At 39.1% G+C, this 17,555-nt stretch overlaps 1 pseudogene; it reads right to left on the bottom strand.

Moving 5' to 3' along the window:
- Positions 1-3,853: 3,853 nt before the first annotated feature.
- LOC136277142 (uncharacterized) lies at positions 3,854-5,977 on the bottom strand (annotated as a pseudogene).
- Between the last annotated feature and the right edge of the window lie 11,578 nt (positions 5,978-17,555).

Raw genomic sequence — 17,555 nt, 5'->3', positions numbered from 1 at the left:
CTTTTACGCCTTTCCAAACGTGGCTCAATTTAGTTGAATCATGGATGCGGCTTATCGGCAGAAGTTAAAGGAAATAACGAAACAGAAGAGAAAGCACTGGAAGGCGAGGAAGAAAGCAAGAGTAGCTGAAGAGAGGCAAAAAGAGAGGCGCGATCGTTTTATCGAGTCGTTACGGCAAACCGGGGATTTAAAGGTCGCCAAACCCGCAAGAAAAAAGATCAGAACAACCGATGAGAAACCTAAACATGACCGTGTGTCTGTTGCAACTCCAGCTGAGCACAGACCCATCGTCAAAGAACACTCGCGTGGTTTGAAAATGGTCGCGGCGGCACAGAGACAACATGGGATAACGGCGTAATATGTGACTAACACAGTCTATAGACTGTAAGATTTTATGCCACTAAGTGCGTCGGTGTATATATATGTAAGATTTTAAGCCGTTAACTAACGGCGTAAGATCTTACAGTATATAATTTACCGACTGGAAGAAATTACGCCGTTAGTTACTGGCGTAAAATCTTACATATATATATTACCGACTGGAAGAAATTACGCCGATTTTACGCCAGTAACTAACGGCGTAATTTCTTCCAGTCGGTTGTCTTATATGGAAGATTTTACGCCAGTAACTAACGGCGTAATTTCTTCCAGTCGGTGATATATATATATGTAAGATTTTACGCCAGTAACTAACGGCGTAATTTCTTCCAGTCGGTGATATATATATGTAAGATTTTACGCCAGTAACTAACGGCGTAATTTCTTCCAGTCGGTGATATATATATAATGTAAATTTTACGCCAGTAATATAATTTCATTATATATTAATTTATTATAATTAATCTACCGACTGGGTTAGTGGCGTAAAATCTTACAGTATATAGACTCTGTTAGTCGCATGTTACGCCGTTATATATATTGCCGATTCGGTGGACAACTCGAAAACATTATTTGTATCTCCTGTGTTAGAAGTTTGATGGTAGCCTTCCCTTCTTGTAAAAACTGTTTGTGAATGGTTAATTCCTTCAGGAGAAAAGTCTTTCCCAACGGAGATTGACTACTGACAATTCGGAGAGCGATGTCGCGGAATTCATCTTGACCCAAGACAACTGTAATACTCTTGTACGTTCACCGTTTCGTGACCACACCATTGGAATTGAGGTTTTCCACTGTCAAGCAGCATTCTAACTCACTAGCTTCCATCACTCTATCGAAATAAAAGTTTAAAAACGTTTGAAAGAAATGGAGGCTTTGATCGAAAGGAATCATTCGTCTTTTTCACCTTTAAATTTTGGTGTTCCAAGACATCGACCAATCACATGCAAAGGGTAAGTAGTCTCCAGTCCTCTTTGTCGGGGTCTCAAACCGGCTAAATTTAGCAAGAATGTCACATAGAATTCCATATTCTATTGTCCTAACTTCGGTCTATTACCGTTATTTGGGCCTCCAGATTATTTAACGAACCTCACCTGAATACCCTGGATTGATTCATCTGCGCAGCGAATTCCGGTAGCTTGCATACCCCACTTCTTCTTTCGTGGGCTTTCCGACGTATAGGCTTTCTTTGCAATGTCTTGTAACGCTCTGCCATTCTTAGCCTGCAGTGAAGCCTTCTGACCGGCCATGTTTGTACGGTGCAAAGGAGAGGGCGGGGATGGCCAGAATACTATTGACCCACTACAACCATTCCCCTCTCCTTCCTTCTGACTTTTTTCCCCATTTCTTCGGTTTTTATTTTCTCTATACCCTCCAAAAGTGTAAATGATAGTAAAATAATTTATGTTCTGAAGCACGATTGTGTTTTTGGGCCCCTCTTAGAGTCATTGTAACCTTCGCTTAACGAAAAGGGCTAAAATGACTCTGAGTCGGGCGCAAAACATAGTTATGCCCAAGAACATAAACTTTGTATTATTTCATTGTAAAGGAACGTTTGGACCCGAGCGTTATCTTAGAAGAAGGCTGGAGATATGTCGGACATTCCGAACTTTCAAATGTGCTCTTAGTCTCATCAGAAAATGAATGTGGACATCTAGATGCCCTCCAAGGGATTCGACTGCCGTTTGTCAATACGTAGATGTGAATTGGTCATGCGAATCGGTCAAAACAACCGCGTACGATCAAAACAATGATATACAATGATATTTTCACATCTTTAGGGCACAAAAAGTTCAAATGTCTGGTTTGTTACTTCTTTGCACTGAATTAACCTTCCTCTGCATTGAATTACCTGGAAACTGCATTTATCTTAACCGATCCGAACTGAGTAATTTTTTCATGTATATTATTAGGAACAGTAATAATTAAAACTAAAAATTTCCCCCATAATCAAGTTGTATGAACCGAAAAAAGCGGTTAATAAAAATAAATTTTCTCTCTCTCTCCCCCTCTCTCCCCCTCTCTCCCCCTCTCTCCCCCTTCCCTCCCTGCCCCTGTCTCTTAAGGTAAAGTAAGTTTATTTTTGTTTCTAATTACTCAGACCACATAGACAATGGACCACGAATTAACTTCATGTGAGTTTATTTCAGACTAATAGGAACTTTTTTTCCCTGTCTTTTAAGTTAACTAATGCGTTATTTTCGTTCTTTTTGAGCTTAAGGCTCTTTTTCTTTAACAAAAATGAAAACATCGGTTACACAGTGTCCCACCTTAACTCACCCAGCCTTAAAAACAACTCTTGCATGTATTGCATGCCTATGATTTTACTGTTTGTTCAGTCCACTGTTTCTTCTTTTTACTTTGTTTGTTTCGATTATATTGAGAACTGTTTTTTTCACTGCTCTGTTTGGAATTTTTGTTCAGTTGAATCTTGTACATAGCTCGTTCTCTCCTCCGATTAAATATTTCATTCAAATCTTGCACAATGCTTTTCGCGTCTCTGTTTGATTTCCTAGTTAATATCTACATCACTGTTTGTTTTAACTTAAATTTCTTTCCTATATTAGAATCTAGCCCTCTGTTCTTTTCCTTAACCCTTTAACTCTCATGAGTGACCAAGACAGAATTTCTCCTTACAATATCAACACAGAATCAAGCAGACAAGTGAGGAGAATAAAGAAGAAAACTCAATTAGGGAACTACGGGCTGATCCAACACCAAATTCTCCAAATTGAAATCATAAGTATTTTATGGCAGACAGTAGGGAGAAATACTAATGAGATCTTGGGAGTTAAAGGGTTAATTCTGGCTGATTGTCACGTTCATATCCTACCAACTTTTTGCACTCTTCTGTTTGGCGTTAGTATCTCGCGCAATGTTTTCTCCTAATTTTATCTCAATAATTCGCTCACCGATTCTCTTCTTCTCTATTTGTTAATACTTTTCTTTTAGTATATTGCACTCTGTTTGTTCTCTTCTCTATTAAACTTTTAGATTAATATGTCGCGCCCTGTTCTCAACACTGTTTGATTTTTGCGGTAATTCTCAAGCATTTTTCTCTTCTCTGTCTGATTTTTACATAATTATCTTCTCTTTTTTTTTATTGTGTCTTCAGTATCTCGGCACTTTTTGTTCCCTCTTCTGTTAGTTTGTTATCATCTCCTGCACCTCTGAACAGTCTTAATCACTCTTCAATGATCACGTGTGCGTCCAACGGTAGAATTGAAAACAGAATTATAATGATTTAAATCAAGAATTAATTTTGAGTTTTGACGAAACTTTGCCAACATTCTCACATTTTTATACATTGAGCTAATTTCCTGCGTTCAATTTCCCCATCCGAATTTATTGTAGTTCCCTTTTGATAATATAATTAATAGAACACACAACTTAATTGCAGGTTTCATCGTCGCTGCCTTTCGATTAAGCCCTGCCTACAAAAGTACGCAAAATCTACTACTTGACTAAATAAAAAAAATTAAAAATGTCTTCGCCAAGTAATACCAGTGTCCATTGAACGACAATGTTTAGGAAGAAGAATCTTTGTGGTGTAGGATCAGTAGTCACTCTGTTTCTTCTCCGCTTCGTTGTTGTCCTCCTCGAGTTCTTCTTTCCTGAAAAAATATTATAAATTTGTCACTATTTCAGCTTTAAAGTAAACGGAACAGATTTCCAATTAAAGAAATTACTTTCTTCTTCAATGCCAATGGGTATGATTGTCCAAACTTGTCGAACATACCTTGTTTGATACGAAAGTGACTTTAAGATTGTCAATTTATTGTTATTTTGGTTGATTGTTTACAGATAAAGTGAACTTTTTCAGCTTCTCGAGTTACCTTCATCGTCATAGCGTTTAGTATCGCATCGACTTTGAGTAATTATTTCCGAGTATATTGCATACAAAAGAAACGCCAATTTTAGAAAGCCTTCTGTGAAAAAATTGTGGCTCCGATTGCTAGATAAAATCAAGTTATTTTTCCTGGCATTTTATGGATGAAAGACAAAAACAAACAAAAAAATTACGACAACTGAGTGAACTGAACAAGTTCAGTGTGCTAATCGGTTTATCGTAGAAAATTGCTTATTATAATCAGACTTACCCTTTTTTCAAATGTCACGTTATCCCCCATCAACACAAACGGGGCCCATTGGGAAGGTTTGGAGAATCCATTGCTTCTCAACCACTGAACGGCCTGGTGAAGAGATTCACTGGCACTTTCTCCACGCACAAGGTGTTTATAGAAACATTTCATGAGCTTCGCCGTTGCTTGGTCTTCTAGAGCCCACGATGCTACCAACACTGAACGTGCACCAGATGCTAAGAATGCTCGAGCGATTCCAATAATTCCTTCTTTTTTAACCAATCCACGCCCACTGTGACAACAGCTGAGTACTACCAGTTTAGCTCGCACTTGAACTCCTTCAATGTCCGAAATTGTCAGGAGGTAGTCTTCCTCTTTTGGAGTATTGTTAGTAGTAAATTGAGGAGAGAGGGCAATCTCTCCTCTTTCGGCATCTCCATGTGCGGCAAGATGTATCAGACTCACTGAAGGTATTGCTTGAAGAACCGCCTGCTTTGTTGCGCGACTTCCCAATAAGGGCTGAACACCCAGCAGTTGACCAACCATCTCTGCTTCCTTACTTGCAAAGAACAATGGTATAATGTCAGTGAGACGTCCATTGTATTGCACTTTGCCAACCGTAGGATCACCCACAACCAGTCAGCCAGTTTGACTGTGATAGTCTGTTGGACATTCTTGAATGAGACCGAGAGTTGTCAGTGAAGGGACGATGCGTATTCTGTACTTCTCCGATAAATACTTTCCGGCTTGTTCATCACGCAAGGCAGCAAGTGGGACTCGGTACGAAAACGATCCGGTATAATGATGATTTCGGGCTCTGTGAGCAAATCTGCCACAGGTGCGACGATCCATTCGTAGTACAAATGATGACTTCTTCCGGTATCTTTGATTTCGTCACCTCGCAAATTTGCTTGGCTCTCTTCATGAAGAGATGTCGTCACGTTGTCATCCAGCGATCGGTCTTCGCAGTTTGCTGTTGGTAAAACACCAAAGCACTTGGCGCTCTTTTTGAAAACTCCTTCCACTTCGCAAACTTGCTCAGCGATAGGAGTGTCTATTTTCACTTCGTCTGTTTTTCGAAAGAAAATGTCTCCATTTGCCTTCAGTACCCAGAGAAGAACTTGCCAATCTTCGTACGAAATGTACAAAAAAACACTGGTACTTTCTCTTCTTACGATGTTTTCAATCCCGAACCATGATCGTGGATCAGCTGAGATGTGGCTTTGAGCAGAGTACTTGTCTGCCATGAATTCTGCGAGGACTCTTGCTCGTCCCAGTTCCTCAACATAGAGAGCATCTCGAAATTTTCCAGTATCGCAAAGGAGGTGAGTGAGTAACTTGTAGGGAAAGGTGCCGTCTCCCTCTAACAGAGACATTTTAAATCCACTGTTTCCTTTCTGAAGAGTTCTGAATTGTTCATATTTTTCAATACATTGGAGAAGATATCCTATTGCATCCACAGCCTCTGACTGCGATATCTTTAATAGTGTAATAAGGGGGAGGCTTTGAAACTCATTCATTTTGTGTCCAATTTCGCTGCTTATGAAACAAGCTTTCTGTAAATAATACGCTACCTTTATTAACCGAACGATTGGGATAGATATCCAACATCTAGGTATAGTTGTGCTTCGTGCTTTCTTTCTCCGATGATTGTAAGCGCCTCCTCACAATGTTCTTTTGCCTTCTGACTGTCATTTACAGCATTAGAGACATGTGCCAAACTTAAAAGAGCCATTGCTTCCAGTGTTCTGTCACTAGTTGCAATACTGACGCCGAATGCTTTGTCAAAATATTCTTTAGCTTGCCGAAGTTCTTTAGGATTCCTGTACACGTTTCCAAGTTTCAAGTATGTTGTTCCTTCTCCTTCTCTGTCACCAATTTCTATCGCGATGGCAAGTGCTTTCTCGCAATATTCTTTAGCATTCTGATATTCGCCAAGGGAATAAAACACATTTCCGAGGTTCCCGTATGTTGTTCCTTCTCCTCCTCTGTCGCCAATTTCTATCGCGATGGCAAGTGCTTTCTCGTGATATTCTTTAGCATTCTGATATTCGCCAAGGCAATTAAACACTTTTCCGAGGTTCCCGTATGTTGTTCCTTCTCCTCCTCTGTCGCCAATTTCTATCGCGATGGCAAGTGCTTTCTCGTGATATTCTTTAGCATTCTGATATTCGCCAAGGCATTGAAACATATTTCCGAGGTTCCCGTATGTTGTTCCTTCTCCTCCTCTGTCACCAATTTCTATCGCGATGGCAAGTGCTTTCTCGTAATATTCTTTAGCATTCTGATATTCTCCACGGGAATCAAACACATTTCCGAGGTTCCCGTATGTTGTTCCTTCTCCTCCTCCGTCGCCAATTTCTATCGCGATAATAATAATAGTCTTTTTTCCATCATAAGATAAAACTACATATCTTATGTTACAATGAATTGAAAAAACTACAGAAATCTACATACATATTATGAATTAAAAAGTATATCATTACAATAAATGGAGCTTAAATATCAACCTATTTACAAATGTGTTCATAAAGCGCTGTGTATTAAAAATACTTGTATGTCTGGTGCTGGATAGCGAGCAAGGCATTTGTGCAACTACCCGCCTGTCTATATGCAAATTGGGTGTGGCTCAGGTTGCTCTCAATGACTGACTGTGCTTGTGTACGATACACGACCTTCTCAAACAACCGGGCAATAACGGGAGTAACATTAATACCACGGTAGTCCGAGTCCTCTATAGGCATATTCACTTTGGGGAGAGGGTTAACATTTGCCCTTTTCCAGGAGTCTGGCCATGTATGAGTAGACAGCGACAGATTCCAAACGTGAGTGACGATTGGTGTGAGTAGCTCAGCACAGTCTTTCCAGATCCAGTACGGGAGGTCGTCTGGTCCCGTTGCGGTTTTCTTTACATGAACTAAGGTATTCCAGACACACCGCTCAGATATTTTCGGGGGCTTTACACTGTCCGGGATATCCATATCACTAGGTCTAACGTAAGTGTCATCATAGCACAGGTTGGCGAAGTAGTCGTTCAGACGAACTAGAGAGTTCTTGTCCAAATTTATCAACGATGACCTGCGACGCTGCGATAGGGCGTCCACGCCCTTCCACCACTCACCGCTACCAATGGCAGCCAGTTTTCTTCTGTTCTCGGTTATCAGCTCAGAAATGCGCTTATTAAATAAAGACAGGCGTTCCTTATTCTTTGAAGATATATGGGACTTACTCCTCAGCATACACTTGACTAATGGGGACATCCAAACTGGGTCACGCGATGACATGCGTACAGATTTTTGCGGCATAAACTTATTCATCATTGCACGAATCTTTACCTCAAGCACCTCGACCGCCTTGTTTATGTCCACCTCATTGAGGACGTCACTCCAGTCCAGCGCAGTGAGTGCCATATAAAATGACTGTTTCCGATGTTCCCTACAGTCCCGCACAAGAACTTTGCGGCGCATAGGTTTAAGCTTTAATCCCGCCGGTAAAACAAAGCCTTCATGGTCTGTCTTAATAAGCATATGTATGGAATATGCTTGACCGAACAGATCCGCTCGGTTGGTCATACAGTTATCCAAGCACGCGTTACCCCGCGTGGGAAAATCAACCACGAAATCCCAGCCAGACAAAGCCTTAAATTCTTGCATATCCAAACGATTTACATCGCCACCACAGACAATAGCCGCTTCTGGGTGTTTGTTCAACACAATGTCCACAAAAGATATTATATAATTAATTAAGTCGAGATCCCGGTAGCTATGCTTGGGAGGATTATACAGGCCGCAAATTAGCATAATGTGATCGGACGGCAACTGCACTGTTAAAGCAATAAATTCATATAAATTGGACCGATAGACATCCAAGACTTTAAGACTGTCTCTCACATAGACCGCAACACCCCCTTTTTTCCTTTTGTCCAAGTCTGCCCAACCTCTGTCCCGCCTGAACACATTGTAATTTGGGATATTCACCACGGCGTCCGGCATATTAGTGGAAAGATGAGTTTCACTGACAATACACACATCAATATCCTGAGATCTCAGGTCAGCCTCAAGCGCCACAGGTGCTCGTACACGATTTTTTGTTTTCGACAAACCACAAATGTTCGTAAACAAACATTTTGGGACAGCGAAACCCTTTGATTTAGAGGTGGATGTTTTGTCGGTTGTGTTGACACGCGGAATGTTAATTAAGTTACTCCGATCCACTTTCCGACCTTCAGCCTTGATGAAACGGCGGCCTTGCATCACCGGGATTTTCTTGGTTGAGATGGATCGTGAGATTCGAGCACTATGTTGCCCACGGTATTTCAGAATGCCGAGTGACTTGAACTGAGATAGAACGGCCGGAGATGGCTTGAAAGCTTTGTTTCGGAGAGACAAGAGTTCAGAGCATTTCAAAGACGCTGGCTTAGTTCGCATTAACATCGGGTAGTTCTTATTAACTCCTCCGAAACTCCTGTCTATCTCTGGACCCGGTTGTGGCTCTACGTCCATATCTATAGTGATATCTAGCGTGATATATTTCTCCGGTACTGCAAGCAAGGTTAGACCATGGACGCCCCACAACACCACCGGCCGGCGAACTCTAAATTTAGGAGTAGTAAACTTGGATAAAATATGTTTGAAAAGCCAAGGACTTTCAGCCCTCCTATAGTGACAATTGTAGCATTCTTGGGCAGCATTCAAAACGAAAAGAACATCAAAAATGGTAGATAGGCGAAGAGCTCCAGAAAACGTGGCAGCCATGTTGGCGCCTTTCGATGGCAAGTGCTTTCTCGTAATATTCTTTAGCATTCTGATATTCTCCACGGGAATCAAACACACTTCCGAGGTTCCCGTATGTTGTTCCTTCTCCTCCTCTGTCGCCAATTTCTATCGCGATGGCAAGTGCTTTCTCGTGATATTCTTTAGCATTCTGATATTCGCCAAGGGAATGAAACACTTTACCGAGGTTCCCGTATGTTGTTCCTTCTCCTCCTCTGTCGCCAATTTCTATCGCGATAGCAAGTGCTTTCTCGTGATATCCTGTAGCATTCTGATATTCGCCAAGGGAATGAAACGCATTTCCGAGGATTCCGTATCTTGTTCCTTCTCCTCCTCTGTCGCCAATTTCTATTGCGATGGCAAGTGCTTTCATGTGATATTCTTTAGCGTTCTGATATTCGCCAAGAGAATGAAACACACTTCCGAGGTTCCCGTATGTTGTTCCTTCTCCTCCTCTGTCGCCAATTTCTATCGCGATGGCAAGTGCTTTCTCGTAATATTCTTTAGCATTCTGATATTCGCCAAGGGAATGAAACACACTTCCGAGGTTCCCGTATGTTGTTCCTTCTCCTCCTCTGTCGCCAATTTCTATCGCGATGGCAAGTGCTTTCTCGCAATATTCTTTAGCATTCTGATATTCGCCAAGAGAATGAAACACACTTCCGAGGTTCCCGTATGTTGTTCCTTCTCCTCCTCTGTCGCCAATTTCTATCGCGATGGCAAGCGCTTTCTCGTAATATTCTTTAGCATTCTGATATTCGCCAAGGGAATGAAACACACATCCCAGGTTTCCGTATGTTGTTCCATCTCCTTTTCTGTCGCCAATTTCTATGTCGATGGCAAGTGCTCTCTCGTGATTTTCTTTAGCCTTCTGATATTCGTTAAGGTAATAAAAAACACTTCCAAGGTTCCCGTATGTTGTTCCTTCTCCTTTTCTGTCGCCAATTTCTTTTGCGATGGCAAGTGCTTTCTCGTGATATTCTTTAGCCTTGTGGTATTTACTGAGGCTAGTACTGACATTTCCAAGTCTCACATGAGCCTGTGCTTCTTTTCTTTTGTGACCAATTGTTTTCATGATTGTGAGCGCGCCTTTAAAGAGTTTCTTTGCCTCTCCAAACCGGCTTTGTGCTTCGTATTTGTCTCCCAGTTCTATGTTTAGTCTCGAAGCATGATTTAATGTGTCAAGAAGTTTAGTGGCATGTCTTCCCGCATCTGTGTAACTAGAGATGGCGTAGTACGCATTGAATAGTACATCGGAGATATCAAGGTGACTACCAGAGTCAAGGTTTTGAAGTAGAATTACACATTCATTACACAACTCAGTCGCTCGTAGGCCACGATCAGTGTTCAGAAGAAATATGACGACATTTAAACCTATCTGGACTGATTTAAGGATTTCTGCAGCGTCACTCATTACGGCTCTCTCTTGTTTGCTGTCGTAGGAAAGAATCAACCAAAAAAGGAAGCTTAAAAAAAGAAACATTGATAAATGTTCGAGTTTATAAAGTGTTTTAGGGAATTTGTGGTTGTCTTCCTTCTTCCTTTTTACAGACATCTGAGCGCAACATTCCTTTTTCACTTTTTTTTCAGACCAGTCATAGTGTATCATCCGGGTTCAAATTACAACAATCGTAGAGGGGATTTGGATACAACTATCAAAAAAGTTTCACCAGTAGAACAGCGGTTAATTTACCAATCGTGATATGTTTGGATTCACTCGTAACGAGTAAATGTAAAGCGTAAATTTTACAGAAAGGCGAGCGTGATTACTGAATTTATGAACCAATGAGGGGCGTGATTTGCCTCCTGAAGTGTACGTGACTCTTCAGTTTCTTCTTCCATCAAACTTATTCAGGTCTGATTTCTATTTTTATTTGTTTCAAAATCGAAGCAAATCAATATATCTTAAATCGATCCGGAGATATCCATCTATGTGACGTAGATCTAGTTTCGTTGCGTGGTGGAAAATTTGATGGACATAATTCAACCAAAAAAAACCACATTCTATAATAAAACGAAGTATAAACTATTAAATTGTGCCCAGATGAAGATATTTGTGCAAGATTTGTGTTAGTATTTCTAACCGTTTGTCCCATAGAGATCAAGCCACCATGTCAGTCTTGGATGAAGATATTTGTGCAAGATTTGTGTTGGTATTTCTAACCGTTTGTCCCATAAAGATTAAGCCGTCATGTCAGTCTTAGATGAAGATATTTGTGCAAGATTTGTGTAGGTATTTCTAACTGTTTGTCCCATAGAGATCAAGCCAGCATGTCAGTCTTAGGTGAAGATATTTCTGCAAGATTTGTGTTGGTATTTCTTACCGTTTGTTCCATAGAGATCAAGCCGGCATGTCAGTCTTAGAAACTCGCTTAGTTAATTTGAGATGAAGAAATTAGAACATGTAAGTGTCGTCAATGATTAACCACCCATCAATTATTTTGAAAAAGACATTTTTTGATTAATACAGCATAAATTTGGGCAAAGAGCAAAGATTTTACCTAGCGTTTTAATCGCTTACAAAATTCTTTGTTTTTCAGGCAAAGGAAAATCTTTCTATTTCATTCAATTACATACGCGTTACTTCAGTAACTGAATCAACTTCTCCAAATTTTTTGTGTCGTTAAATAATCAAGTGGATTTCATTAAAGGAAAATGAACCGAGGAAGCAATAAAAAACGCAGATATTAAAGAAAACGAACAGCTCACCTTTTGGAAACAGAACATGCCTTTTACATTGGTGCCTGATAGTGTGGCTAATGAAAACAAAAATAAAAAAATGAAATGAGACTTTCCCAGACAAACAAACGTAGATGTAAATAGCTGGTGTAATAACATTTCACTCGCACGGTTGGCGGGAAGAAATCATCAAAATAAGAAAAAAAAAACAAAGATGGAAGAAAGATTGTTTCCTAAGTTGCTCATAAGATTCATCAAATAACATACGGGATCTTCTTAGTTTCAATCATCACAGAAGTGATGAACTTGTTGTTTCCCCTTACAATATCAATATACCATTTAGCTAAGCTGAGAGTAAACAGACTCATCATTCAAAGGGTGTTATCTCTATCAGTAGCAAGTTTTCATCCAAAAAAGGTTAACGCATAATGTTCATGAAATAAATTTTTAGCCGCTCACCTTTAAAAATAAAAGATCTCTGGATAGCTAGGAGACCGAAATCACAAAACCGATTTAAACTTTCTCTGCAAAGCAATGAAGTATGCAAAGAGCTACTGTAAGATTAAGTAGAACAATTATCTGTTAAAAGTAATCATTATAAACCGAATACGGACGGAACTTGCATTACAGCTTGCTCATAAGATATCTCAATAAATATTGGAGCTCACATATCATTGATAAGAGTTGGTTTTTTTCTTTGCTCAATTTTTAAAACTTTCAAGTTACAGAAGTGAGGAACAAGTTCCTTCTCTTTCCAATATCAACATAATATTCAGTGAACAAGCGACGAGAATACTTATCAGCTGAGGGTTTTTTCTTTACGTAACATTCAAGTCTCCATACTGACAAACAAGGTAATGTGAGGGGGCTAGAAGGAAGAATTTCTGATGGTATCATAAATTTAATAGTTAAAAATGATGCAGACCTTTAATATTTTGCAGTCCAAATCAAAAATTGATTACAGTTTGGAAGCTCTCTACAAATGTTATTAGATTGTTTGGAATTATAATTATCTCTTTCTTATCATTGATTTTGCTAAATTTAAACCAGAAATAAATTTTTTTCGAAGCGGGAAAAGAATAACTATTACTAAATTTGGTTTTTTTGCTGGTAACCCTTTCAAAAATAAAAACACGCTTTGTTTGGGTGATGAGACCAAAAGTAGCGAGAAACAGAGATAAATGCAAGCAGCTCGTGTGAAAACAAAGTGCTTAGTTTGATCGGTCTAAGACAAGAAACTATAAACTGCAGGTGATAATCTCTTAGTGTAAGACATATCAATATGACTTTCTGTTTCGCCCATAGTGTCGTTGAAAAAACATTGAAGCGCATTTCTTTCCACATCAAAAATCGCTGTCCTTGAATTCAATTTCTGTTACGCCTGATTTGAGCAGGCCCCGAAAACATTTTTTAAATGAAAAAAGAGAGGGAGAGATATAGGACTGTAAGCCGTTATTTTCTTAATTTTTGCTGTTTACTCTTGAACAAAGAGTTTTATCTTGTTTCGTATTCTGATCGAATGACTGAGGAAGCCGAGAGTTAAAAAACTGAAATAACACTTTCCTTGTAAAACAAAGATGAATGACAATCTGACAAGAGTGAAAAAAAAGTAACAGCTTGATCGGTGAAATTAAGAATCGTTTAGAAAACCTAAAACAGAACTACGTCGCCTTCTAACTTCCCCGTAATTTAAATAAAAACATGGCATCTTCGTGTTCTCATTTTTAAAGATTTCAGATTTAAAAATCTGATTTTCCGGTTCATTCATCGCATGACACCAAATAATTGTTTAACGTGCAGTTTCTCCCCACAGTATCAATATATTCTTCAGCCAACAGTTTTGGAGAATAAAGAAACTTATCAGCTGGATGGTGTGAAATTGACGCAACACTTCATTCTCTAAAAATATATCCTGAGATATTTGTGACATTTGCAAAGAAGACTTAGTAAGATCATGGAAGCTAAAGGCTAAAAATTGAGTTCATCATTTTATTTTGCAGACTATGTTCAGTTGGAGTCGAGTCTTAAGCAACAAATCTTTTCCAAAATCTAAGATTATTTGGAGGTTAAATCTTCTGGCTTTGAATGTCCAGTGCAAAACATTTCAGTTTTGTAAAGCGGGAAATTTTGTTTCTAAATTAATTTTTTTACTACTAACCTTTTACACGAGAAGCTTGTCTTGTTTGATATTCTAATCGTATGACCGATGAAGCCAAAGCAAGAAACCGAAATACGACTTCCCCTGCAAAACAAAGATAAATGCAAATAGCTATTGTAAGAAAGACGTCAAAGCTTCTGTAAAATAGAAGTAAAATGGGTAAAAAAAAAATCGATGAACCGAAGAGGAAAAAACGGTTACCAAGTATAAAGATTGAGCTCGATTTGTTCAGATCAAAAAGAAAAAGCCGTTCAGGAACTTGAAAATCAATCGCTCCTCATCCCCACAAATTAAGTGCACAAGGTTAAATCATCAAACAGACTCGATTTCCCCGCCAAGAAATCATTTTAAATTTAGCAATACTTTGTAATTTGTGACTCTACGTTAGAACTGAGGCTGAAAAAAGTTAAGCTACTAAGGACGGCCAAGGAAACAACATTAGAAGAGCCGGACCCAACGGAGATTTTATGAGAAGAAGAATTTCTGCTCATTTGATGAACATATTCATGAAAAAAATTGCAATTTCTAATGGCCTTATTTCACCCACTGTTTACACTGGGAACACTAAAAACGGTTACCATCTTTCTGAATCTTAAAACTTGTTTTGCCGAAGATAACTGACTCCCCGCGTAAAATGTAATGTGTAAATCATGTTAGCATTTGTAAACTTCTCATGACGTTAAGGGCACAAATTGGGCATGTCTATTTGATTAAATTCACACAAACGGTTTGATTGTTATCCAACTGATGGATAGGTATGAATGAAACGAATTTGACTCAACACGGTAGAAGTACCGATGTTGATGCGTCAGATATTCTTTATCCAAGGGATACAAAGAAAATTTTGAAAAAAGATGGAGTTTATTAAAAACGATGTCCTTCTATGGCAATTCATGTTGTGTAAGAATATTAATCAATATAATAATAGTCTATGTAAGAGCAGCTCTGATTGTGAAGGCGCTGAAATTTGAATTGGTAAATTGATGAGAGGTCGCAATAACACATCGGCACATTCACAATTAAATATCGTACTTACCTCGACTCTAACTCTGAACGCTTTATTGCTTTGTATAGTGAAGCAGCCAAATTTAGAATTAGAATCAGCAGCATGTGTCTATTTTAAGTTTTCAGTTGCGTGGTGAGTCTCAGCCCACCCATAAGGGCCGAGATTGAGTATGCATTGTGAGACAAGTCGGGGAGAGGTTTGCGGGGAATCTGGCACTAATTGTCAGTACCAAAGCCCGAACAGACCTCTCGCTCGCTCATGTTCCTGAAGACCTCATAAGTTTGCGCGGGCGAAGAAGCGCTCGTGACCAAATGCCAAATGCCAATAATGAGGTCTTGCATGTTAGCGTATCCTCCCTCGTAGCCTTTGTTCGCTCTCGTCACGCAACGGGAGGAGAGAGAGCGTGTTGCGTGACGAGACTAAATAGTGGCTCTGAAGGAGACAACAGTGAGTGTTGCACCAATGCAGTTTATTTTGCTTACAATTATTTAGACAACAAAGACAATAGACCGCAAAAGACTTGTGATTGAATTTATTTCAAATGAATTGAAAGGGCTTTTTTTCGCTCTCCATTAAACGATATTTTCGTTGGAGTCTTTTGAAAAGAAATTATTTTTTTCTCGTACAAAAATGCAAAAGTCAATTACTTGGTTGCCCATCCTTACCCACAATACGCTTGCATGCGTTGCATGCCTATGTTTACACACTGTGTGGCCAAGAGGAGAAGAATCTCATTTTAATGCGTCGTTTTAACGTAACGCTTGATGCAATTAACGATCTGTCAGCCTGCAGGCTTGTCCTCTTTAGTGCTGCAGCGACGTGAATAACATGAACAATATATTTTTTTTATGTTTATCAGATATATTCGCTTCAATTCTTGAAAATTAACTTGTAATTTCTCATGCATTACAATATTAATGCATCTATAATATCCAGTAAACAGATACAGAAAAAGATCAAGCTTTTCAGATTAAGTGTTCAATTGATAGCACGCCAAGTTCTCTCAACTGATTAAGAGGCTATAAGGGAGAATTTCTAATTTGATCTTGAGGGTTAAAGAATAATGTTTTGATCTCGATGAATTTTATGACTAACTTTGGCCTTACAAGCAACACAAAAAGTTGTGCTATTTTTAATTCGGAATGTATGCTTGTGTTTGCTGCTTGTTCCCTCCTTTTCAGAGAAAATCAAGTCAAAAAGCTTATTCATTGAGGTCCACTATAGCCTGCCACGAATCTACCATAGCTCATTGGTAGAGCGTCCGAACACAGGCATACCACACTATGTATACGTGGTTAACAATTGTTGACATGAGTCAAACAAAATCTATGAGGGAATTGAATAAAGCTCTGAAAATTGCCTGTGTCAATTACATCTCGGTCTAAATATCTCAATTAAGTGAAATGGAATGTTTTAAAGCCTCCATGGGCCGTTTGAATCGTATTTTTACGAAATAACTTTTGGCCGGAGGCCGTTAGCAGAAAAAAGTAATTTCGTAAAAAGACGTTGACAGGGTGAAGAATTATTTTAAAACAAAGAGACGGCGGGAATATTTTTTGCAACCTTTGGCCAGAAAAACATCTGGGTTCCATGTGAGATATTGCTTCAAAGGAATACCATGGTGGGCCACAAGCGGATCACCTTTCAAGTGTGTTGACATTATATACATACCCAAGAAATACGGAGAAATGTATGGAAATTACGGATGAAACGCTGAATGATAAAAGCTCATCAAAGAAAATGTCCCCTGCAACGTCGATATTTCAAATCTAAAATACGTTCACAAGCAAGGTACGTACAAAGGTTAAAAAAAATCTACATTTTAGGGAAGGGGGGAGCGTACATTGCTTTTTATCTGTTTCGGCACGTTTTCGTTACGATTTCTGTTGCATTCCCTGTTCAAATAAGTTTGTTTTGATATGGAGCGAAAATGTTACTCATTTATACATGCCGGTGTGAAGGAGGCAAAGATAGTTATTTGACGACTTCACTTTTCATCGTACAATTCTGCCGAGAGATATTTTAGTTTGTCGATCAAGTGACCAATATAATTGTACTCAAACTCTAAATTTTCTGTTTTGTATTAGCTGGAAACAAGCGGTTCTCCGCGATTTCTATGAACCAAAATTCTGCTCATACTCAGGCGTTCCTCATCTAAAAATTCAGGCGAAAAAATGAAGAGAGTTTAAAGGACTTTTTGGTTCCTTCACTCACGCCGAAAGAGAATATAAAACAAACCAAAAAAAAAATTCGCAACTTCTCCATTGTGAGACTTGTGAGACTTGTGAGTAAATATCACACCCTCGTCTTGCCGCGCGTTTGATTGAAAACGAGAATAATTCAAAATAGATGTTCTCTCAAAAGCTAGAGATAATTTGCTCGATCAGTACATCTTGTGTCATCAACATCATTGTAATAATTCTGTGCTTTTTTAAAACAGAATCCTCTTCTTAGGTAGACTTTTTGGTTCCAGAAAGTAAGCG

Source organism: Pocillopora verrucosa, chromosome 12 (genome assembly GCF_036669915.1).
Source record: "Pocillopora verrucosa isolate sample1 chromosome 12, ASM3666991v2, whole genome shotgun sequence".
Classification (NCBI taxonomy): domain Eukaryota; kingdom Metazoa; phylum Cnidaria; class Anthozoa; order Scleractinia; family Pocilloporidae; genus Pocillopora; species Pocillopora verrucosa.
The sequence above is the reverse complement of the archived record's forward strand: the minus strand, read 5'-3'. Positions and strand labels throughout refer to the sequence as shown.